The sequence below is a fragment of the Tamandua tetradactyla genome, chromosome 1, assembly GCF_023851605.1.
Source record: "Tamandua tetradactyla isolate mTamTet1 chromosome 1, mTamTet1.pri, whole genome shotgun sequence".
Classification (NCBI taxonomy): Eukaryota; Metazoa; Chordata; class Mammalia; order Pilosa; family Myrmecophagidae; genus Tamandua; species Tamandua tetradactyla.
Window position 1 is genome coordinate 117,983,384 of NC_135327.1, and position 24,901 is coordinate 118,008,284.

The window sequence follows — 24,901 nt, forward strand, 5'->3', positions numbered from 1 at the left end:
TCATCAAAAATCTTCCTACAAATAAAAGCCCAGGGCCAGATGGTTTCACAGGGGAATTTTATCAAATATTCCCAAAAGAACTATCACCAATCCTACTCAAATCATTCCAAAAAATTGTGGAAAAAGTAACAATATCTAACTCATTTTAGGAAGCTAGAATCACTCTAATACCAAAACTGGATAAGGATGCTACCAGAAAGGAAAATTGCAACCCATCTCCCTAATGAATATAGATGTAAAAATCCTCAATAAAATACTAGCAAATTTAATTCGATGACACATGAAAAAAATTATACACCACAATCAAGTGAGGTTTATAGCAGTAATGCAAGGATGGTTTAACACAAGAAAATCAACCAATGTAACACAATACATTAACAAATCAAAAGGGAAAAATCACATGGTCATCTTGATTAATGCTGAAAAAGCATCTGACAAAATTTAGCATCTTTTTCTGATAAAAATACTTCAAAAGATAGTAATCGAAGGAAATTTCCTAAATATGTTAAAGGACATTTATGAAAAACCATAGCCAGTGTCATACTCAATGGTGAGAGACTGAAAGGTTTCCCTCTAAGATCAGGAAAGAGACAAGGATGACCTCTGTCACCATTATTATTCAACATTGTACTAGAAGTTCTAGCTAGAGTAATCAAGCAGGAAAATGTAATAAACAGTAAAGGAAGAGTAAAACTTTCATTATTTGCAGATGACATGATACTATACTTGGAAAATCCTGAGAAATCTACAACAAAATTTCTTGAGCTAATAAACAAATTCAGCAAAATGACAGGATACAAGAATAATATGCAAGTAGAAAGACAGCCTTCACAATGGGAGACAATATTTGGAAATGACATATCAGATAAAGGTCTAGTATCCAGAATTTATAAAGAGATTGTTCATCTCAACAACAAAAAGACAGCCAACCCAATTACAAAATGGGAAAAAGACTTGAACAGACACCTCTCAGAAGAGGAAATACGGATGGCCAAGAGGCACATGAAGAGATGCTCAATGTCCCTGGCCATTAGAGAAATGCAAATCAAAACCACAATGAGATATCATCTCACACCCACCAGAATGGCCATTATCAACAAAACAGAAAATGACAAGTGCTGGAGAGGATGCGGAGAAAGAGGCACACTTATCCACTGTTGGTGGGAATGTCAAAGGGTGCAACCACTGTGGAAGGCAGTTTGGCGGTTCCTCAAAAAGCTGAATATAGAATTGCCATACGACCCAGCAATACCATTGCTAGGTATCTACTCAAAGGACTTAAGGGCAAAGACACAAACGGACATTTGCACACCAATGTTTATAGCAGCATTATTTACAATTGCAAAGAGATGGAAACAGCCAAAATCTCCATCAACAGAAGAGTGGCTAAACAAACTGTGGTATATACATACGATGGAATATTATGCAGCTTTAAGACAAGATAAACTTATGAACCATGTAATAACATGGATGGACCTAGAGAATATTATGCTGAGTGAATCCAGCCAAAAACTAAAGGACAAATACTGTATGGTCCCACTGATGTGAACGGACATTCGAGAATAAACTTGAAATATGTCATTGGTAACAGAGTTCAGCAGGAGTTAGAAACAGGGTAAGACAATGGGTAATTGAAGCTGAAGGGATACAGACTGTGCAACAGGACTAGATACAAAAACTCAAAAATGGACAGCACAATAATACCTAATTGTAAAGTAATCATGTTAAAACACTGAATGAAGCTGCATCTGAGCTATAGGTTTTTGTTTTGTTTTGTGTTGTTTTGTTTTGATTTTACTATTATTACTTTTACTTTTTTCTCTATATTAACATTCTATATCTTTTTCGGTTATGTTGCTAGTTCTTCTAAACCAATGCAAATGTACTAAGAAATGATGATCATGCATCTATGTGATGATGTTAAGAATTAATGATTGCATGTGTAGAATGGTATGATCTCTAAATGTTGGGTTAATTTCTTTTTTTCCGTTAATTAAAAAAAAAAAAAAAGAGAAGGGATAATTGGAGATGAAGGGATACAGACTGTACAACGGGACTGGATATAAAAACTCAGAAATGGACAGCACAATACTACCCAATTGTAATGCAATTATGTTAAAACACTGAATGAAGCTGCATGTGAGGTATAGGTTTTTTGTTTTTGTTTTTTTTGTTTTTTTTCTTTCTATTATTGTTTTAATTCTTATTCTGTTGTCTTTTTATTTCTTTTTCTAAATCGATGCAAATGTACTAAGAAATGATGAATATGCAACTATGTGATGTTATTAAGAATTACTGATTGTACATGTAGATTGGAATGATTTCTAATTGTTTTGTTAATTCTTTTTTTAATTAATAAAAAAAATATTAAAAAAAAAAAGAATAATATGCAAAGATCAGTAATGTTTCTATATATAAGTAATGACCTAACTGAGTAGACAATTAAGTAAAAAATTCCATTCAAAGTAGCAACTAAAAGAATCAAGTATCTATATAAACATAACCAAAGATGTAAAGGACCTGTACATGGAAAACTACATAACTTTGCTAAAAGGTATCAAAGAATTTCTAAGTGGGTGGAAAAACATTCCATGTTCATGGGTAGAATGTTAAATGTCATTAAGATGTCAATTCTACTTAAATTGATCTACAGATTCAATGCACTACTAATCAAAAGTCCAACAACCTACTTTGAAGACTTGGAAAGGCTAGTTATCAAATTTATTTGGAAGGGATATAGATCTCAAATAGCTAAAAATATCCTAAAAAAGAAGAATGAAGTGGGAGACTAACATTTCCTCATTTTAAAGTTTATTATAAGGCTGTAGTGGTCAAAACAGCATGTTACTGGCACAAAGATAGAAACACTGGCCAATGGAATTGAATTGAGAATGTGGAGATTAAAAAGTATTGGCAAAGTCCCCTTTGGGGAATGGTGAAAAAAGGGGAAATTTCAACTTCCACAAGTTGAATTTTTGATACTCTCATGGGCAGTGGGGACAACCAAATCAATAGGCTAAGCCCCCAATCTTGGGGTTTGCTCATATGAAACTTAATCCCACAAAGGATAGGTCAAGTCTACTTAAAATTAGGCCTAAGAGTTACCCCCAGGAGAACCTCTTTTGTTGCTCAGATGTGGCCTCTCTCTTCAGCCAACACAACAAGTAAACTCACTGCCCTCACCCTGTCTACATGGGGCATGACTCCCAGGGGTGTGGACCTTCCTGGCAATGTGGGATGGAAATTCTAGAGTGAGCTGGGACTCAGCATCAGGGGATTGAGAAAACCTTCTTGACCAAAGAGGGTAGGAGTGAAAGAAGACAAAATAAAGTGTAAATGGCTAAGAGATTCCAAGCAGAATTGAGGGGTTATCCTGGAGGTTATTCTTGCACACTAAATGGATATCACCTTGTTAGTCAAGATGTAATGGAGAGTTACTGAAACATGGCTGTGTTTCAGTAGCCATGTTTCTTGAAGATGATTGCATAATGATATAGCTTTCACAATGTGACTGTGTGATTGGGAAAACCTTGTGTCTGATGCTCATTTTATCTACCTTATCAACAGATGAGTAAAACATATGGAATAAAAAGAAATAATAGGGGAAACAAATGTTCAAATAAATTTAGATTGAAATGCTGGTGATCGATGAGGGTGAGGGGTGTGATATGAATGAATTTTTTTCTGTTGTCTTTTTATTTCTTTTTCTGAATTGATGCAAATGTTCTAAGAAATTATCATGATGATGAATATTCAACTATGTGATGATATTGTGAATTATTGATTATATATGTAGAACAGAATGATCATAAGTTAAGATGTTTGTGTTTGTTTGTTGCTATATTTTTTTAAAAAATAAGCATTTATAACTTTTTCACTTCTATTAAAATGTAAGTATGTAAAATTCTGGGACTGCTTTCTGGTCCAGAATTTTCTTCCATCTCTAGACAAGTTTAAAAATCTACCTACCCTGCAATTTCCTTAATAGATTAGGTGATATAAATAGGAACTTCAATCTCTGAATTTTATTTTGGAGCAGATGAGAAGTGACTGGTCTGTGGCGAGCCTCTATGGGAGATTCCTTAGCAAACTCAAATGGATTTGAGGGAGAAAATCGTTGATGCAAAACTCTTTAATGAGTTCTGTTTCTTTGTGTGAATCGAGGTGAAATCAGTCATTCCCCGGATTAATTGGCTGTGAGAAGCAGAATAGAAACTTCTTTAAAGTCATAAAATATTATATTGATATTTATAGCACAAGGTAAAGCTCTTGAATCTGAATTAGTTTTTTTTTCTTCTCAATGAATATACTGGAAGTTTGGTTATTTATTTCACCCAAGAATATTTGAGACAGCAATTTTATTCGGGGGTTTTCTTAGCATAACTGTTTAGGTAAGAAGTCTGTGTGACTACGCCAGTAGCATATCTCTCTGTGAAAAGAATGTGCATCATTCTGCCAAACAAATTACAAAATTATTTACTCCAGAATGGAGGACTGAAATTACAAATGATGAAAATCCTACTCATAGTTATAATTCCCCATGACTTTCATTCTGTTCATGTGAATTACCTGATATAATTTAGTAAAGAATCACACTTTGTATTCTTAAAAAAAAAAAAAAAAAAGTATTGGCAAAATCCCTTGAGAGACTGGAGAAAAAATATGCTTTCCCACTGGGGAACCCCCTGATACTCTCTCAAGTATTAGGGACTCTCAAATCAATAGGCCAAGCCCTTGATCTTGAGGCTTGCTTTTATGAAGCTTATTTCTATAGTGGGGAACCTAAGCCCACCAATAGTTATGCCTAAGAATTACTTCCAGAAAACCTCTTTTGTTGCTCAGATGTGGCCTCTCTCTCTCTCTAAGTTCAACTCTGCAAGGAAAATTAATACCATACCCCTACATGGGATATGACATCCAGGAGTGAAAGTCTCCCTGACAACGTGGGACATGACTCCTAGGGACAAGCCTGGTCCTGGCACCTTGGGATAGACAACATCTTCCTGACCAAAAGGGAGAAAAGAAATGTAACAAAATAAGGTATCAGTGGCTAAGAAAGTTCAGAGTTGAGATGCTATTCTGGAGGGTACTCTTATACAAGCATTAGCTAGATATCGCTATTTACCACACTTTGCCAACCCCCTACCAACACCATTCCTGTTAATCCTAAAGAACACCTGGGGCTCTAGCTGAGATTCTACAAAAGTTTCATGCACTGAAATTACTGTCCAGAAACCTGTAAACTCCAGATGGGTTCCTAGGCCAGATAAGTCTTGAAACCCAGAGGGGCCAACCTCTTCAAGAACATCAACTAGTTCCAACCCCCTATCCCATATTGTTGACACCTCTTTCCAGCATGAAGAAGTTAGAATGAGCACAGCCCAAATACCCCTGAAAATTGGGAGAAGGATGAAAGGAGAAGAAGGAGTGTTAGCAGTGAAGATAGGATTTAACAAATGAATATGACTGCTGAATCATTACCTTGATATTTCTTTTAGTCTCCAGTATCTTGGAGCAGCAGAAGGAAAAACCTGAAATTGTGGAATGATAACTCATACCCTTACCAAGCTCTGAAATCTGTTCTACAAAGTACTTTGAAATGTATTGCTTTTTTTATCTATATGTTATATTTTATAGTAAAAACTGTTTTAAAAAAGAAATTATAGGAAATATCTTTAAGACCTAGTAATAGGAGGTAGCTTTTTAAAATTTACGCCCAAAGCACAAGCAATGAAAGAAAAATAAATAAGTCAGAACTCCTCAAAATCAAATGCTTCTGTGCTTCAGAGGACTTTGGCAAAAAGGTGAAGAAGCAACCAACCCAGTGGGAGAAAATTTGGAAACCACGTATCAAATAAAGATTTGATGTCCTGTATATATAATGAATCCATATAACTCAACAACAACAGAAAGAGCAACCCAATTATAAAATGGACTAAAGATATGAATAGACATTTTTCCAAAGAGGAAATAAAAATGACTAAAAAGAACATTAAGAGATGCTCATCTTCATTACCTATAAGAGAAATGCAAAATAAGTCTATAATTGAGATATCTCCTCATACCTATAAGAACGGTTGCTATTAAACAAACAGGAAACTACAAATGTTGGAGAGGATGTGAACAAATTGGAACACTTATTCACTGCTGCTGGGAATTTATAATGGTACAACCACTGTGGAAGACAGTTTGGCAGTTTCTTAGAAAACTAAATATTGAGTTGTCCTACGACCTGGCAATCCCACTACTTGGTATATACCCAGAAGAGCTGAAAGCAATAACACAAACAGACATTTGCACTGGATTATGCTGGTTTGAAAATATTATGTACCCCAGAAAAGCCATGTTTTAATCCTGGTCCAATCTTGTGGGAGTAGCCGTTTCTTTCAATCCGGATTGAATATTGTAAATTGGAAACTTTTGATTAGATTATCTTCACAGAGTTGTGGCATGCACAATTGTGGGTGTGACTTTTTGATTAGATGGAGTTGTGGTTCCACACATTCCAGGTGGATCTTGATCAGTTTACTGGAGTTCTTTAAAAGAGGAAACATTTTGAACAGAGCTCAGAGCTGACAGCTGATGTAGATGTTTGGGGATTGAGACTGAAATTGTCCAGGTGCTAAGCAAGGACTCAGAGAAATAGCCAGAACCTGGAGAGAAGAAATCTCCAACCCTGGCAGATGTTAAACTAAATGATGAAACCCAGAATTTTGTCCTGGAACAGCTAAGTGAAGACTTACAGACACCCAGTGAGGAACCCTCACAGGAAGCAGAGGCTGAAAGCTACGGAGCCCGGCAGCAAGGAACCAGCAGATGCCAACCACGTGACTTCCCTGCTGACAGAGGTGTTCTGAATGGCATTAGCCTTTCTTGGGTGAAGGTAACCTCTTGTTGGTGACTTAATTTAGAAACTTTCATGGCATTAGAACTGAAACTTTTGACTTATTAAATTCCCTTTTTACAAGCCATTCCGTTTCTGGTATATTGCATTCCAGTAGCTTAACAAATGAATACACTGAGTTCATAGCAAACATTATTCACAGTTGCCAAAAGATGGAAACAATGCAAGTGCCTATCAACAGATGAATGGATAAACAAGATATAGCATATAAATATGATGGAATATTAAGTAGCAATTAAGATAAAATGAGCTCCTGAAGCATATGACATGGATGAACCTTGAGGACATAATGCTAAGTGAAATAAACCAGACACAAAAAAAAGTTTTAAAAAAAGCATATCCATTTTAGTAGGTTCAAAATATTGTGTTAATAAGGATAGTAACTCCTTGTCATGATTATTAAATAAGGAAAGTTCTATAAAGTGCTTGGTGCTCTGCTTAGCACATGGTAAACTAAAAAATAAGCTATTGTGATAATAATGTTCTAAGATGTTTATCTAAGAGAAGTTCAATTATGTTTATCTAAGAGAAATTCATGATGAACAAGTGAGGATGAGAAAGGAAGAATTGGTAGAGTGTTTGGAAACTGTAGGGCATGCAAGAAAGAGGCAAAGCATTAGATGTCTTAGCAGGGGAGGCCACGTGGTTTGGGATCCTGTGCACAAGAGCAGGAGAGTATCTTATATGGGGTCTGGTGGTGTCATAGACCAGATGAAATTCTTTAAGGTAGTTAACATGGGCCAGATTTCTTTTATGTGAAATTGTGTTTGTTTTCACTCATTTTCAGAGATGTTGCCTAGAATTAGGTGAAAATATCTATTTTGTTCACGTTGCTCTGGTGATTATTTTGGTTATGTCACTTCTTCTTTCTTGAATAGTGATCCCTAATCTCTTAAATATGTTTTGTCTCTCCCCTCAATAAATTTATTCAACAATATCCATGTGAACTCTTTGGCCTCTTCACTTTCTCTCATTTCTCTGCCACCTCCTTGTCCACAGGCTCATTATCTCTTTCCCAGATTACTGCACAGCTTCTCAGCAGGACTTCCTCAGCCCCCGCTGGGAAGGATTATGAGCTGAACTGTAGCAGTACTTATTTAGCAACACTTTATACAAGAAATTATAACTTGTTTATATAATCATCCAGCAAGACTGAAGCAGAGGGAAAAAAGTGTCCAAAGAGGCAGATGAGAAGGGGATGGTTTAGGTAGAAGCATGAAGCTACTGAAAGGTAAAGGGACACAGAATGCTCAAAATCAACATGACAGAAATATAGTCTGGTTGGGCAGTGATATTTACCAGGCTGACTTAAGGCAACTAAGCAATTACACAGAAGCCAAACAGGCCCAGGGAGGCAGAAGGCACATTAAATCATCAAAATAAAACATGGACTAAGCTGAGCTGCTTCTGCACAGAGTCTGTATTTGGAATAAATAAGCTGTAATAATTATCCCTCCAGGCCTCACACTAGGGTGGAGTTAGAATGAAATGAATGCAACAATTACCTATTTGATTCAAAAAAGTAAGGGTTGATTATTTCTGGTGTCCTCAATTGCATGATGCCTCCTGGGTGGTAATTCCCTGGCCTGACTACTCTGTCACTAATGGTTTTCCCGTGGCCAAATCTCCCTTGACCATCTGACAGGAGCAAGAAAACCTGCATGACTTGCAGCCACCTGAAGGGACTTGGCTCCTGATTAAAGAGATGTAGACACTGTATAAAATTCTTCTAATTTAGTACAAAATCCCTAGTACTATCTAGTTTGTCAGTAACTTCCATTTCAGTAATAGTCTTGTTTCCCCTCCTCTGGTACCCAGAAACTGCTTCAGCCCACTGTCTGCACAACTCTTTCTACAAACCCACCCCTGCCCACTCTCCCCTGCCTGTCTAAGCCAGAGTTTGTGGTAGGCTCCGGCTCTCAGCAGATTCTACTCGGGTATCAGTGCAGGAAGGATCTGAAGATAAGAGTCTTGAGTAGGTTCTTCCTGTGTAAAGGTTACTGGGGTCCTGGTCAGGAGGAAGCCTGTTTTGCCATGATGTATCCTCACACCTACCTGCAAAAGATACCTGGGTATGGGCTGGGACAGAGAGTGGAAGAGGCCAGCGGGGGACTACCACCACTCTCGTAGCCTGCTCCCCTTCGCTCTCAAACTTCCTCATGACGTGTGTATTGGAAGGAGACAAAAATCAATGAGAACTTACATAAAAGTGTTTTATAAATGTATGTGTCCACAAACAACAATGTTATTTATTTTTTTAAATTGCCCAGATACTCACCACGAATGGAACTGCTGTTTTTTCCTATCTGCCTTTCTGACCTTATCTATGTACATCTTATAATCAGAGAATTTGTATTTGGAAAAAAGATACAATCTGTAAACCTTTGTGAGTTCAAGTGTTTTCTGCACTTATCTTAAATAGAACTGATGTCATCCTCTTCACACAGAAGAGATGAGGCATAAAATCTTGGAAATTTCATGAACTAATGTTTATTTTCATTAAGTTTATATCATTTCCGTTATTTCCCCATTTGTTTGGTTCAAGGAGGATTAGGGTAAAGGTCATTGAGGGCTACCTTAGATGCTGCAAAGTCATACCTCACATGATTCAATGTGTGAAGCCAGCAGAAGGGGAGTATCAAAATATTAATTAACAGTCATAGTTACCACTTGCTAGGTACCTACCTTCATTATGCCTGTGTGAGTTATGGCTTCCTGTTTCTTTTCATTCCTTAAAGAAATACGGTGATCTCTTGATTTGCCTGTAGTCAATAACCCATTTTATTGAAAAAAATGAAATTCATGAATCCTCAGATGCTGTTGATCTCTTCTCTTCTAGGATGTACCTCTACAGTGTCCAACCTTCAATTTTTGTTTCAAATCCCAGAGAAGCAGGAGTCCCTCACTGGCCTGGACACAAAGACCATTTCTGACTCCTTCTTCCACGCTGCCATCCTTCGGGAAGTTTACTGTGTTTGTTAGTCTCTCCATCTGAGATGAGGGTCTCTCCACAGTTAGCCCTACACACACTCAAGCCTTCCCCATCCTGTCTGTTTGGCAGACAGCTCTGACTGCCAAACTTCTTGAAACGGTTGTTTACAGCAGGTATCATTACCTTTTCAATTCCTTTTCACTCCTTCACATGTCACATTTTGTCCTCTACTTATTGCAATTTAAAAGACAAACAAGGTAGCGGGACGTTGATCAGGGGTTGGCAGTTTTTCAGCCATAGAAACATCTCATGGGTGGCTGCTATCTGGGGGAAGATATTATAATCTACAGTTGGGTCCTCTGGATCTTTCTAGTATTGATCAGACCCTGGAGACCTGACTTATGCTAACCAAACTTGTTAGTGACTGATATGTAAAATAAAATTCCAATTTATTAATTTAAAGTGATAAATAATATGTCACTGAAACCAGAATGCTTGTGTTCAGAATGTGTGACCAGTGCATTCTTTTCTCATAGAAAAATTACGTAATTCAAGCCAGGAAACTTATTCAGTTGTATACTTTTATGGCTAATGGCCTCAAGTTTTAACTGCCAGATGTATCTATATTTATAATAAGGCATTCCAGAAGGACCAGAGTTCGTGTTTCAGTTTGTAGTTCAAAGTACTTAGGATATTGCCAGACCTATACTGTCAAATTTTATGTCTTTAGCTAAGCTTTTCTATAATCCATGAAGTCTATTATAGTCTTCCTTTATATATGTTGATGCCTTTGGTTAATCCTCTCTTCTTCATATTAGCTGGACAGTGAGTAAGGGCCAGGAATTGTTCCAATCATTTAACTTCCAATATTTTGTAAATCTGTACCTTAATCCAAGAGTTATGTCCGTTTTGCAGATGAGGTGAGGCACTGCAGGGTTTATTATTTTTCTCATGATCACACAGTTAGTAAGTGGTAGAGTTAGGATTTAAACCCAGATTTCTGTGATTTCAAAACGGATGCTCTTAAGCATTATGCACTCTACAGCCTACTATATCCATGGACAGATGTCTGGCTTGAGTTCCAGGGCCATTGTTTTCATTATTTGCTTCAAATCACACTGATCCATGGAGCTTTAAAAATAAAAGCAAAAACATATGTTCGATCCCCTTCAAAACCTGGGAAATCAGAATTTCCAGGGTGAGGTCTTCATTGTTTTTTTTAAAAAAACTCCATGAGTGAGTCTCATTTAATCAAAAGATGAAAACAATGTTCTCAAGTTTTATATCCAATCACCTGTTGGTCATCACCTGGGGTGTTTGTCAGGCACATATAAATCTAACATGTACATATTGAATTCTTCATTTCCCCCTAAAATCTCATGCTTAATCAATATTCTCAGGAATAAAAGTACATAGGAAGTCAAATTCAGATTGGAATGCTTGGGTGAGCAGCAAATTCAAGTCAGAGGGTCTGATTAAGATGGAAACTAATGTTTCCAGTGTCACCTCCTTACCCAGTCTCCAGATAGACTTATCAAACTCATTTTGTACTTCCCTCATTTATTAGGCAGAAAGTCTATGCTTCTGACTCCCCTCTGAACTCCCAACTGGGTGCCTTGCACCAGTCTCTCAGTTCTGCCATCAGAGTCATGCTTCCAACCAAGAGAACTGATTGTATTAGTTAGGGTTCTCTAGAAAAACAAAATCAACACGGAGCACTCACAAATATAAAATTTATTAAAGTGTCTCACGTAACCACAGGAACGCAGCGTCTAAAATCTGCAAGGCAGGCTGTGAAGCTGACCATTCCAATGGAGGGTCTGGACAAACTCCACAGGAGAGGCTCACCAGCTGAGACAGGAAGAGCCTGTCTCTTCTGAATTCTCCTTAAAAGGCTTCCAGTTATCAGATTAAGCATTACTCATTGCAGAAGACACTCCCCTTTGGCTGATTACAAATGGAATCAGCTGTGGATGCAGCTGACATGATCACGATTTAATTCTATGAAATGTTCTCATCACAACAGACAGGCCAGCACTTACCCAACCAGACAAACAGGTACCACCACTTGGCCAAGTTGACACATGAACCTGACCATGACAGTCCACCCCTTGTCAACTTGGCAGCTATACATACCACCTTAAACCATACCTAATTTCTAAATAAAAAACAATAAAACACATTTTTTCTTTTGTCTAACAATACTCAACTGTCCTGCATATAACTGGAAACACATTAAATCTCTCCAGAATAGGGTGAAAGTCCTTGGGTAATATTCATTCTTAAACTTGATATCTTACAACTTAAATAGTATAACATGAACAAAACAGCATTACAGTCCTCGTTTCTGTAACTGATCATGTGTTCAAAGTCCATATTTATCACTACCTTCTTCCACTACCCATTCCATGTTCCCTTTACCTTCAGCAAGCACTTCAGCTGGCCGTGGTTCTTTGCCTGGTGGGGTGACCCAAACCTTCATTCCTGAAGTTTCAGAGCCATTGGTAGTCCTGCCTGGATTGGGTTATTGCAGTTTTCCGTTGATTTTAATCACAGGGCTAAAAGACGCCATAGGGGATCTCCTATATTCCAAGAAAACGTTTCTTTGCCTCCATTGTGTAGTTGCAGTCCTATTTCCCCCTGATATTCAGGGTCAATCACCCCAGACAATAATGTATTCCCCTTCTTGGCTTGTTGATCCAGGGGTATGAGTAGCCCAAAGTGACCAGGTGGCAGTCTTAGATTCCAGTTCAGTGGAATCATTGTTGTTTTTCCTGGTGGAAGCACTCCCCCTTTTGGAACTAAAACCTGTAGACCAGCAGAGCTCAGGGTTGCAGGGACAGAAAGCAAGAATTTTCCTAGTGGATCACTAGGAGTAATAGTGAGTGGTACCACTCCCATTTCCACCCCTTGGTTCCTGGACCCATGGATCCTGACTATGGGAGAAACAGCACCATACACCAGACACTGATTCAGAGCATATACAGCTTCCTGGAGAACATTACCCCAGTCTTTCAAGGTATTGCCACCTAGTTAGCACCATAATTGAGGTTTTAAAAGGTCATTCCACCATTGTATCAATCCAGCTGCTTCTGGATGATGGGGAACATGGTAAGACCAGAGAATTCCATGAGCATGTGCCCATTCCCACACTTCATTTGCTGTGAAATGTGTTCCTTGATCTGAAGCAATGTTGTGTGGAATACCATGATGATGGATAAGGCCTTCTGTAAGCCCACAGATGGTAGTTTTGGCAGAAGCATTGCATGCAGGGAAAGCAAACCCATATCCAGAGTATGTGTCTATTCCAGTTAGAACAAATCACTGTCCCTTCCATGAAGGGAGTGGTCCGATATAATCAACCTGCCACCATGTAGCTGGCTGGTCACCTCAGCGAATGGTGCCATATCGGGGGCTGAGTGTGGGTCTCTGCTGCTGGCAGATTGGGCACTCAACAATGGCTGTAGCCAGGTCAGCCTGGATGAGTGGAAGTCCATGTTACTGAGCCCATGCATAACCTCCATCCCTACCACCATGACCACTGTGCTCATGATGCAGGAGTTGCTGGGGAAAGAGGCTGACTGGTATCCACAGAACAGATCATCTTATCCAATTGATTATTAAAACCTCCCTCTGCTGAAGTCACCCTCTGGTGAGCATTCACATGGGACACACATATGTCCATGTTTTTAGCCCACTCAGAAAGGTCTATCCACATACTTCTTCCCCAGATCACCTTGTCACCAATTTTCCAATTATGGCCTTTCCAAGTCGACCATCCAGCCAAACCATTAGCAACAGCCCATGAGTCAATAAACAAATGCACCTCTGGCCAGTTCTCCTTCCAAGTAAAATGAACAACCAGGTGCACTGCTCTAAGTTTTGCCCACTGGGGGGATTTACCCTCACCACTGTCCTTCAAGGACACCCCAGAAAAGGGTTGTAGTGCTGCAGCTGCCCACTTTTGGGTAGTACCTGCATGTCATGCTGAACCATCTGTAAATCAGGGCCAAGTTTTTCCTTTCTCAGTCAATTCACTGTAAGAAACTCCCCAAGAGGCCATAGTTCTGGTCTGGGAAAGAGAAGGTCTGGACACATCTCTTATATACCATTTCCATTTTACAATAGAGTGCTGCTGTGCACACCCAACTTTATGGCTTGGTGGATCAGACAACACCCAGTTCATGATAGGCAACTCAGGTCTCATGGTAACTTGGTGACCCACGGTTAAGCATTCAGTCTTTACTAAGGCCCAGTAGCAGGCCAAAAGCTGTTTCTCAAAAGGAGAGTAGTTATCTGCAGCAGATGGTAAGGCTTTGCTTCAAAACTCGAAGGGTCTGCATTGTGATTCTCCTATAGAGGCCTGCCAAAACTCCAAACAGCATCTCTATTAGCCACTGACACTTCTAGCACCATTGGATCTGCTGGATCACATGACCCAAGTGGCAGAGCAGCTTGTATAGCAGTCTGGACCTGTCACAGAGCTTCCTCTTGTTCAGGTCCCCACTCAAAATTAGCAGTTTTTCTGGTCACTCGATAAATGGGCTGGAGTAGCACATATAAATGAGGAATATGTTGTTGCCAAAATCCAGAGAGACCAACTAGCATTGTGCCTCTTTTTTGGTTGTAGGAGGGGCCAGATGCAGCAACTTATCCTTCACCTTAGAAGGGATATCTCCACATGCCCCACACCACTGGACAACTAGAAATTTCACTGAGATGGAAGGCCCCTATATTTTTGTTGGATTTATCTCCCATCCTCTGACATGCAGATGCCTTACCAGTAAGTCTAGAGTAGTTGCTACTGCTTGCTCACTAGGTCCAATCAACATGATATCATCAATATAATGGACCAGTGTGAAGTCTTGTGGGAGGGAGAAATGATCAAGGTCCCTGCAGACAAGATTATGACATAGGGCTGGAGAGTTGCTATACTCCTGAGGTAGGACAGTGAAAATATATTGCTGACCTTCCTCACTGAAAGCAAACTGTTTCTGGTGTCCTTATTAACAGCTATTGAGAGAAAAGCATTTGTCAGATCAGTAGCTGCATACTAGGTACCAGAGGATGTATTGATTTGCTCAAGCAATGATACCACATCTGGAATAGCAGTTGCAATTGGAGTTACCACCTGGTTGAGCTTATGACACATAGGTTGGTCATTCTCCAAGACCCAACTGCTTTCTACACAGGCCAAATAGGAGAGTTGAATGGAGATGTGGTGGGAATCACCACCCCTGCATCCTTCAAGTCTGTAAGAGTGGCAGTAATCTCTGCCATCCCTCCAGGAATCCAGTATTGCTTCTGATTTACTGTTTTGCTAAGTAGGGGCAGTTCTAGTGACTTCCACTTGGTCTTTCCCACCATAATAGCCCTCATTGCCTGAGTTAGAGAGCCAATGTGGGGATTCTGCCAGTTGCTCAGTATGTCTATACCAATTATACAATCTGGAACTGGGGAAATAACTACAGAATGGGTCCGGAGGCCCACTGGACCCACTGCGAGATGGACCTGAGCTAAAACTCCATTGATCACCTGGCCTCCATAAGCCTGCACTCTGACTGGTGGACCAGAGTGATGTTTTGGGTCCCTTGGAATTAATGTCACTTCAGAACCATGTCTGATAATCTCCCAGATACCTGATCATTTCCTTTTCCCCAACGCACAGTTATCCTGGTAAAAGGCCGTTGGTCTTCTTGGGGAAGGCTTGGAGGAAGATTAACAGCATAAATTTGTGGCAGTGTAACATGGTTCTCTCACAAAGGGAACTGGCCTCCCCTTAATTCAAGGGGCTCAGGGTCTGTAAACTGTCTCGAGTCTGGAAATTGATTAAGGGGCCATGACTCTGTGTTTTTGTAATTCAGCTTAGTCTTCTGTTCACTTGACCTAGAACTCTTGTGTTTGTACAGCTGAAACAAGAATTTGGTAGACTGCCCCTCTATTGTATTTCTAGGTACCCCATGATTTACTAGCCAATGCCACAAATCTCTGTGAATCGTATAAGTTTGACACCTGCTTTGAGTTTGCTGTCTATTATAGTAGTCACGTTTACCCTGACTTTGGTGATTAAGTGCTGCCACTTGGCTTCTGCCAACTCCATTGTGTTTAAGGATTACAGCTCAGTGACAGCAGTTCCTACAGTAATATCTGACCTACAGAGAAGTGCAACTACAGAGATTTTCAGGGACGATGGCACTAATCTCACAAATTTATTTCTCATTGTTCTGGTAAATGGTGCATCCTCCAGACATTCCTGGGGTGTAAGAGCAGGCTTTGCATGATAAACCCACTCCAATATTCCAATCTCTCTAAGCCTCTGGATCCCCTCATCTACATTGTATCAGGGCAGTTCTGGCATTTCAACCTCAGGTAATATCAACCACCTTTTGATCCATGTTTCAACCAACCATCCAAACAAACTGTTAATACCTTTTGTAACCCCTTGAGCTATAACATTGAATGCAGAATATCAGCTTAGTGGGCCAAAATCATTAAATTCAGCCTGATCCAGCCTTATATTCTTCCCATCATTATCCCACACCCTTAAAATCCACTGCCACACACATTCCCCTGATTTCTGTCTATATAAATTGGAAAACTCACACAGTTCTTTTGGAGTTACCCCAAAAGAACTTACCCCGTCATGTATCTCACCTTTAGGGGAATGTTGGGACTTTAGTCTAGTTATACGTCTGGAAGAAATGAGGGTGGTGGGGGTGGGTCATGAAAAGAATTAGAAATATCTTCCAAGCCATTTGGTTCAGGGACTTCATTTGCAGATTCATCTGGTGAAACAGGATTAATCACTCTAGGGCTAATCCCTTCAGGAGGAGGTTGGGTGGCCAACTCCTCAAGGCAGGCTGGACATGGGGCGGCTGTGTCCTCAGGGCAAACTATTACAGGGTTATCTAGAGAAGACTCAGCATGACCTAGGGTTTCAACCTCACCCCCAACATCTTTATCAATCCATATGTCACCATCCCATTTTTCAGGGTACCACTCCTTTCCAATCAATGCCCTCACTTTAATGGCAGACACCATGCAACATTGAGATTTCAGTTTACGTTGTAAAGTTGCTACTCTAACAATAAGATTCTGAGTCTGATTTTCAGAGATCTCAAGTCTATGGCTAAAGGAAATAAGATTTTCCTTCAGGATACTCATAGAAACTTCTACATCTGTTAGACAGCGCTTAAGCTTCTCGTTTGAAGCCTTAAGCTCATCCCTTTCACTTCTTAATGTAGCCAGTGTATCTAACAACAACCAGCCAACATCTCTATACCTCTTATTTCCACAAAACTCTGTAAAGGTGTCAAAAACATTATCCCCCAGAGCCTGGCTTCGTACAAGTGAAGCATTAGGAGAATCGGATGGTGATATTTTGACTATCTCTTTTGCCAACTCACTCCATGGATTGGGAGTGATATTCTGATTATGGGAATCAGAGTCTTTAGTGCCTTTGAGTCCAGTCAGAGTAGAAAACCATTCATAAAAACCCATTTTTAAGATTCTGTTTCTTAAGAACCACTCCTGGTACCAAGATGTATTAGCTAGGGTTCTCTAGAGAAACAGAATCAACAGGGAACACTCGCAAATATAAAATTTATACAAGTGTCTCATATGACTGTGGGAATGCAGGATTCAAAATCCACAGGGTAGGCTGTGAAGCTGATGATTCCGATGGAAGATCTGGATGAACTCCATGGGAAGTTCGGCAGCCGAAGCAGGAAGAGAGTCTATCTCTTCTGAATCCTCCTTAAAAGGCTCCCAGTGATTAGATTAAGCATCATTCATTGCAGAAGACACTCCCCTTTGGCTTTTTACAAATGGAATTCCATTACAAATGGAATCAGCTGTGGATGCAGCTGACATGATCATGATTTAATTCTGTGAAATGTCCTCATTGAAACAGACAGGCCAGCACTTGCCCAACAAGACAAATAGGTACCACAGCTTGGCCAAGTTGACACATGAACCTGACCATGACACCGATCATGCCATTTCTGGCTTAAAAACCTGTGCTAAACCCCTGTGCTCTCCAGAATAAAGTCCAGTGCTCTCAACATTGCCCCCTAGGCCAGCTAGAGTCTGGTCCCATTGCATCATTCATGCTCAACTTCTGACACTTCTGAAAACCCAAACTCTAATTATACGACTTGTTCTAGAACATGCCAGAACTCTCCTTGATGCTGCCATTGTCCATGCTATTCCTTCTGCCTGGAATGTCCCTCCCTTTCACAACTGACTTAGTAGCAGTGCAGTGCTTCCCAAACCTAGCTGCTCGTGGAAAATCACTGGGGCTGCTTTAAAAACCACACACATACCCAGATCCGCAGTCACACCCACCCACACACATCTCTTTGAGATCTGATTAAGTAGGTTTGTAAGATCCTAGAAGGTGGATTTCAGAAATGCTTCCAAAGTAAATTTTATGATCAACCAATTTTTTTTCTTCTTCTTGTTGTTGTTTTAACTACTATTGTCCTGGAAGTCATTCTGTCCTCAGTTTGAATCTTAAACATTTAGTTGAACTTTCATAACCAAGCTATAGAATGTTTGGCACATAATTTTACCTTTCTGAGCCACAGATTCTCAACTGATGGATGGGGATAAAATGCCTAATTTATGGCATTAGTATAATTATTAGAAATAATATGTGTAAACTACCTGAAATACATTAGATTCTCCATAAATTATAGCTATCATTATTATCCTCCAAGATTTAGCTCAAATGTCATCTGATTTATAAAGCCTTCCCTATACACCTAACTCCCACCCAGTTATTTCATTATTCTTCCTCCCAAAATGAAAATTATCTCTTACTTTTCTTATAGGATAGAAAATATATGCTTTATTTTAAAACCTGCTGTGTATTTTTAAAAGTTATATTATTTTGTTCCTCTGAACCAAATTAAATTTCTTCTGAACCCTAGGGCTGGTGGAAAGTTCAAACCCAGTTGTGATTTGGTGGGTCTTTCCTCTTTGCTAGGCTTGGGAAGCCCACATGCTCTTTTGTTCTGGAAGGAACCCTTGATGCTAAGGCCACAATGGGTACTGTCCTAGCCCACATTTTCCCTGCAAGGCAGATGGTTTCATGGCTTCTGTGCCTAATTGAGTCCTAAAAACTGGAATGGTTTCCAATCATCCTAGGAGAACCCTAGATAGATCTCTCCAATCTGAGGTCTGTCATATTCTAAGGTGGTGCAAGGCAAGCAGTGGGATTTTTACTACCCCAGAACCCCCAACAACCCTTCTCCACCCCACCCTCAGTCCTGTTCCAGGACTCCAGAGAAGTTCTACAGCTCTGGTTCTTCTTTCCTCCTTAGGTTTGTCGTCTTCTGTTCTCTCAACTCTTGGACATGTCCTCCCTCCCTGGACTAATAAGAATTCTAATGCTGTTGTGGACAAGGAGTGACTTCTATGTGCCAGGCAACCTTATACTTTTGACTGACAAAAGCTGTTAATAAATACCTTCAGTCAAGTGTTACATTTTGGAGAAAGGGGGAGGAAAAAGTACCTGCAGCAATGAGAGCAATAAAAATTTAATATTCCCATCATATTTTTTATTGTTCTTTTATTAGTTATTTTATATTCTAGCTATTCATCTCTTCCACTGTACAATGAATTCAATTAATGAGCTTTAGTTTTGGGGTGTATGCATTCTATATACCCAGACTAGCATTGGTCTCTGCACCCATTAGATATTTAATAAATGATAGTTGAGCAAATGCATAAAGGAATGGATAAGTGAATCCCTTTTATATGACTTATTTGGTTCTACAAATATGACTCAGAAGAACCTTTGAAAAAAATATTCTTTTAAAAAAATGTTTAAGGTTAGTGGATCTGGGTATATGGGTGGGGAGGTGTGTGTTGGAATTCTGTATATGTTTTTTGTTTGTTCGTTTTATTTTGGGGGGGAATGCATGGTCTGAGAAAGTCTCTATGGCTTTTATGTTGTCTTTGCAACTGTCCAGTGGGTTTGGGATTGTTTGTATGTGGAAAGACCAGATAAGCATTTGCCAATCTTTTTCTCCCCACACTTTTTTGTTTTGAAATGGTTTCAGACTAGCTGGGGGGTTGCAGACATGATACAGAAATAATATGAAGAGCTCTAATATGCCCCTTACCTGGATGCGCAGATTCACCAACATTTGCTTTTGTCGTTATTCTTATTTTAATGAGGTTTTGAGAGGAAACATTATTAAAGGCACATGTTCATTCCTTTATGTTTCGCCAGAAGTTTCAAAAAACAAACTTTCAACCTTTTATTGAATTGAAAAGGAATATTGCTGAAAAAACAATAAATACATTTTACAGCTGAAAAAAATGTGTTGCTTTTTTGCATTACATGCTGGTATCAAGTCAAACAATAGAGAGGTGTATGAATTTAAAAGACAATGTTTTATAATGATGTTAATAGTGCTCTCTTGTTTTATATGGGAGGAATGTGAGCCAGAAAGAAGCTAAAAGCTGGTTTAAGAGTAACAAAACAAGCTAGTAACAAAGTTTTACATAGTATCTGAAGTTTTTTGGAACTTCTTCAAGTTTCCATTCTGCAGTTAGCACATGTAGAGAATTTTGTAAAACCATGAGAGAAGGCTGACAAGGATTATAGAAGTAAAAATCTAGAGTTCCGTACTTCTGTATTACATTTCAGTGCCTGCCAGGGTGAGGGGTTGGGGAGTACTATAAATTCTGGATTCAAAATACTGAAACAAAAAGCTGAAAAGTTGTTGATGACAAGTATGTTACAGTTTTGGAAACTAATCAAGGGTCTTCAAAATATAGCCCTCCAGCCCAATCCAACCTAGTGCCTGTTTTCATAAAGTCCTTTGGAACACAGCCATACCCATATTTTTCATGCATTGTCTGTGGCTGCAATGGCAAATCTGAGTCTTTACAACAGACATGTGTCCCAGGTCCTTAACAAGAAAATGATTGCTGACCTCTCTAATGCATTGCTCTTTTGGCCATGGATTCTTGTGAACCTGTGGAGTTTATAAAAACACCAGCAAATCTATAGATTCTCTAAGCTTTGACTGTAGCATAACCATATCTGGCTCAAACGTGAATTTTCAAATGTATGTTAAAATAAAATACAAATTATTTTCAAAGTATTAATGAATTTATAGTTTTTATCATTACAGGTTTTTTTCAGTTATAGAATGTTAAAGGTACAATTTATATCAGGTGCTTTGTGAAATGTTTTGCTTTAAGAAAAGGGCCTTATTATCATTATTTTTTAATACTTGGAAACCATCGATCTAGTTAGAATCTGTTGGCCAAGAAGATTGTCTTAAAGAAACATAAGATTATTAATCGATTTAAGTATTGAGACTAATTATATGACTATGTTGTCATTGATACCCAATTCTATTTTGTAATAAATACTATGGAAGCAAATAATAGTTTGAGGTCTCTAGGATGCAATAACAACAACAATAATAATAAAGTAAAATAACATTTCCTGAACACTTACCTTGTGCCGACACTGTCCCCATCGCCTTTCATGAATTAACTCATTTGATTATTGCCAAGACATAAACGCATCTCTGTTATGTTCAGGTCTTGTTAGCTTTTGTAAAGGAGACCTCACTAAACTTAGTAGGCATCACAAAGAACCCAAAGTTGTTTTCTCATGATAGCTTTCTATAGACCAAAGAGAGAAAAGTAAAAGGAAAAAATACCATTTACACCTTAAATATAGTATAAAAACTTTGCTATACCCTATGAGTTGGTGAAGTTTGACAAAGAAGAGTCCTCTTCTTTTTAGAATTAAAAAAAGGAAATAAAAAAAGAAGAAACTAATCATGAGTTATATAGAGTAATTTTATAAAGTTATTCTTATTAAAATATTGCTTTTACTTAATCAGATCTTTGTTTAGTTTCCATTTCCTCATCTGCTCAAAATAACAGCAACTACCTGTACCAAGAAAGTATCTATGGATTCAAAAGATCACTTTTTCATCTTCAGCTAATTCCCTTTTAACCATGAATGGGGGGGAAAAAGATAAATATAATTTTTTAGTTTCACATTTTCTTTTAAGAAAAGCAAGGTATATTTTAAAATTCCACAGTAGTTTCTGATATTGTCTTAATTTTTCAGGAAGTGAGAAACTGAGGCAGGTGGCAGAGAGGCTTGTACAAAGTTACACAGTCACAAAGTGGCAGAGTCAGGATTCTAAATCAGATCACGCTTTTATTCATTACCCTATGCTGCCTCTCATCATGCATGGGAGGATTTTATTCTGAAACTTTGTTGTTATAATTAAGAGATTTCAAATGTCACCACTTTGATTCACTGTTGGAATGGGGGTGAAGTTAAGAAGACATGTTTCATAATAAATAGTACAAATGAAATAAAATTGTAGTGCATTCTGCAATAAAACTAGAGGATATGAACTATTATCCGTCTTCTTCTTAGCCACTTACCCATCAGTCATTCTTTCCAGGCTAGCCGTCCTTACAGGTCAGGCTTCCTCTGCAAAAGCAGAAGTTTTTGGTGGGAAGGGAATAGGCTCTGTACTCACATGGACTTGGGGGTGGGTGGGAGTCCTCAATCTACACCTAATACTGATGTATCACTTGCAAGTGATTCATTTGGCATCCTTTTCTCATTTGTAATAGTTGAGTGTTCGTATGTATGTGTTATGGGGAATGTCCGTTTTTTTTTTCCTCTAACTACATGTCTTTTGAGAAATACTGATTTATTGTGTAGAACTTGAAGACTAGAAATTTTAGATTGAGTCATATGAAATAATCAATTTGTAACCATTTTTGACCTGCACAAATATCGTTTTTATATGATTCAACATCATATCTTTGAGAAATACAAAACAGGATAGCTATGTGATCAAAGATCATAAAACTAGTTAATCATAAACTGCGCATCAATTCAGTGCTCTTGGCTTTTACCTAACAGTTTTTCCCATTTCCTGGAAAACGTGAGTCTGGACAGCAGTTGAGTGCCAATAAGATGTTACATTGAATATCTGCAAGTCTGCTTAGTGACAGCCTCCTGTACTAGGTGTCAGTGGATACAAAGGTGAAGAAGATCTGGTAGCTATGTTGGAGTCATCAATTTGAGAACAGCTACCATATATTTCAGTGCTGAGATAACGGCTCTACCAGATGTTTTGAGTACTACGGGTAACTAGAAGGAAGGAATTAATTTGCTTGAGAATAATGAGAAAGACATATCCGTTCTGCTTTTTTTGTGATAAAATAAACTCATCTATTGTCTAGCTATGCCCTTCTATTACGTATCTCATTTCAGCAAATAACCATGAAGCATCAATTATGTGTCAAGCATAATGTGTGAATGTTAGTAGTAGAAAGATAAACATGAACATTTATCGAATACCTAAACTGTACATGGAACTGTACCATGGATTTCACAGTATTAATTAATTTAATTTTCACAACCATAAATCTCATTATTGTCATATCATTTTTACAAGGAGAAACTGAGGTTAAGTAATTTGCCTAATATTTCACAGCTAATACATAGTGAAGGCAGGTTGTGAACCCAGGAAGCCTGGGTTCCTAAATATGCTATGCTATGCAGCCTATTAAAGAGGTAAATAATGTCACTCTCAAAATATATACAATTGCGAGAGATACATCTACATGAGAATCTGCCAGAAGGTCTTATGGTCTCCTTCCTTCAATAGGTCCTTGGAGCAAGAGGAAAAAAAGTATGAGACCCGCAACTCCCAACAATCTACACTTCTCTGTTCCCAAGTAAACTGAGGACAGGCTTGGCCCAGTGGAATCCACACACCCTTTCTTCTCCTACAGGAACAAGGAAGGCTGCTCAACCAGTAATTGGGGCTAGAAAGAATTGTGGAGAGGCCCAAGGGTATTGTTGGAATGTAACTTCATCACCCAACTGTCTTGTAGCTTTCTCTTCTAGACCCTTAGATCTCCCCCTCCCCCCCCGCCCCCTGACTCCCCTTTCATCCCTCTTTTTTCTAGCTGTCTCCACTCAGAAGGTTTTTTTTATCCATCCAAAACCACATTAATAAGTGCCCATAAAATGTGTTAGTTAGCTTATATTTTCTAAATTCAGTGCACAGAAAATATTGAAACAAAATAATGCAAATAAAAATGCAAAACTTACTCAAAATCTCATCTTAACAAGCCAAGTATAATAATTTTTTCTATATGCCTTTTAGTCATTAACCAAATTAATACAGTTTTACAGTATTTATAATAAGAAAATAAATCAGTTATTCTTCATCCCCATACCCTTTAGAATGTGTAGGGATGTTTTAAATATCCAGCTGTCCCAGTTCCTCAAAAACTTAGAATAACCATATGACCTGGCAATTCCACTCTTAGGTATATACCAAAGAGAGATGAAAACATATGGCCACACAAAAACCTGCACACAATTGTTCAATGCAGCATTATTCATAACAGTCAAAAAGTGGAGGCAACCCAAATCTCCATCAACTAATGAATGGATAAACAAAATGTGGCATATCCATACAATAGATTATTATTTTGCCATAAAAGGAAATGAAATAGTAATGCATGCTACAACATAAGTGAACACTGAAAACATTATAAAGTAAAAGAAGCCAGTTACAGAAGACCACATATTGTATTATGCCACTTATATGCAATATCTAGAATAGATTTTAAATACATATAGACAGAAAGTGGATTAGTGGTTGCTGGGGGCTAGGAGTAGGGAGAAATAGGAAATGGCTATTACTGGGTTTGCAATTTCTTTTGGGGGTTGTTTCAGCTTCCTTGGCTATGCAAGTAAATTCCATGCAACAGGTTGGCTTAAACGCTGGGAATTTATTAGCTCATGGATTTGAGGCTAAGAGAAAATCCAAATCAAGACATCATTAAGGCGATGCTGTCTACCTAAAGGCTGGCTTTCTGGGGCTGGCTGCCAGCAATCGTTTGGTCCTTGGCTTCTCTGTCGCATGGCAATGCACATGGCCTCTACATTTTTGTCCTCTCCTATATGTCTGAATTTCATTCAGTCCTTTATAGGACTCCAGATAGAGGATTAAGATACATCCTGATTGATGTGGGCCACACCT

At 38.7% G+C, this 24,901-nt stretch overlaps 1 long non-coding RNA gene across 3 annotated transcripts in view; it reads left to right on the forward strand.

Annotated features, from left to right (window-relative positions):
• Window positions 1–19,386, forward strand: part of LOC143686122 (uncharacterized) — a 42,049-nt gene extending 22,663 nt beyond the window's left edge. The window contains exons 3-4 of one of the 3 annotated variants that reach the window (XR_013176920.1): window positions 9,744–10,009; window positions 19,163–19,386. This is a non-coding gene — a long non-coding RNA (uncharacterized LOC143686122). Of the gene's footprint in view, window positions 1–9,743; window positions 10,274–19,162 lie in introns of those variants that run through there. The other 2 variants (XR_013176921.1, XR_013176919.1) reach the window with 2 other exon arrangements.
• The last annotated feature ends 5,515 nt before the right edge of the window (window positions 19,387–24,901 follow it).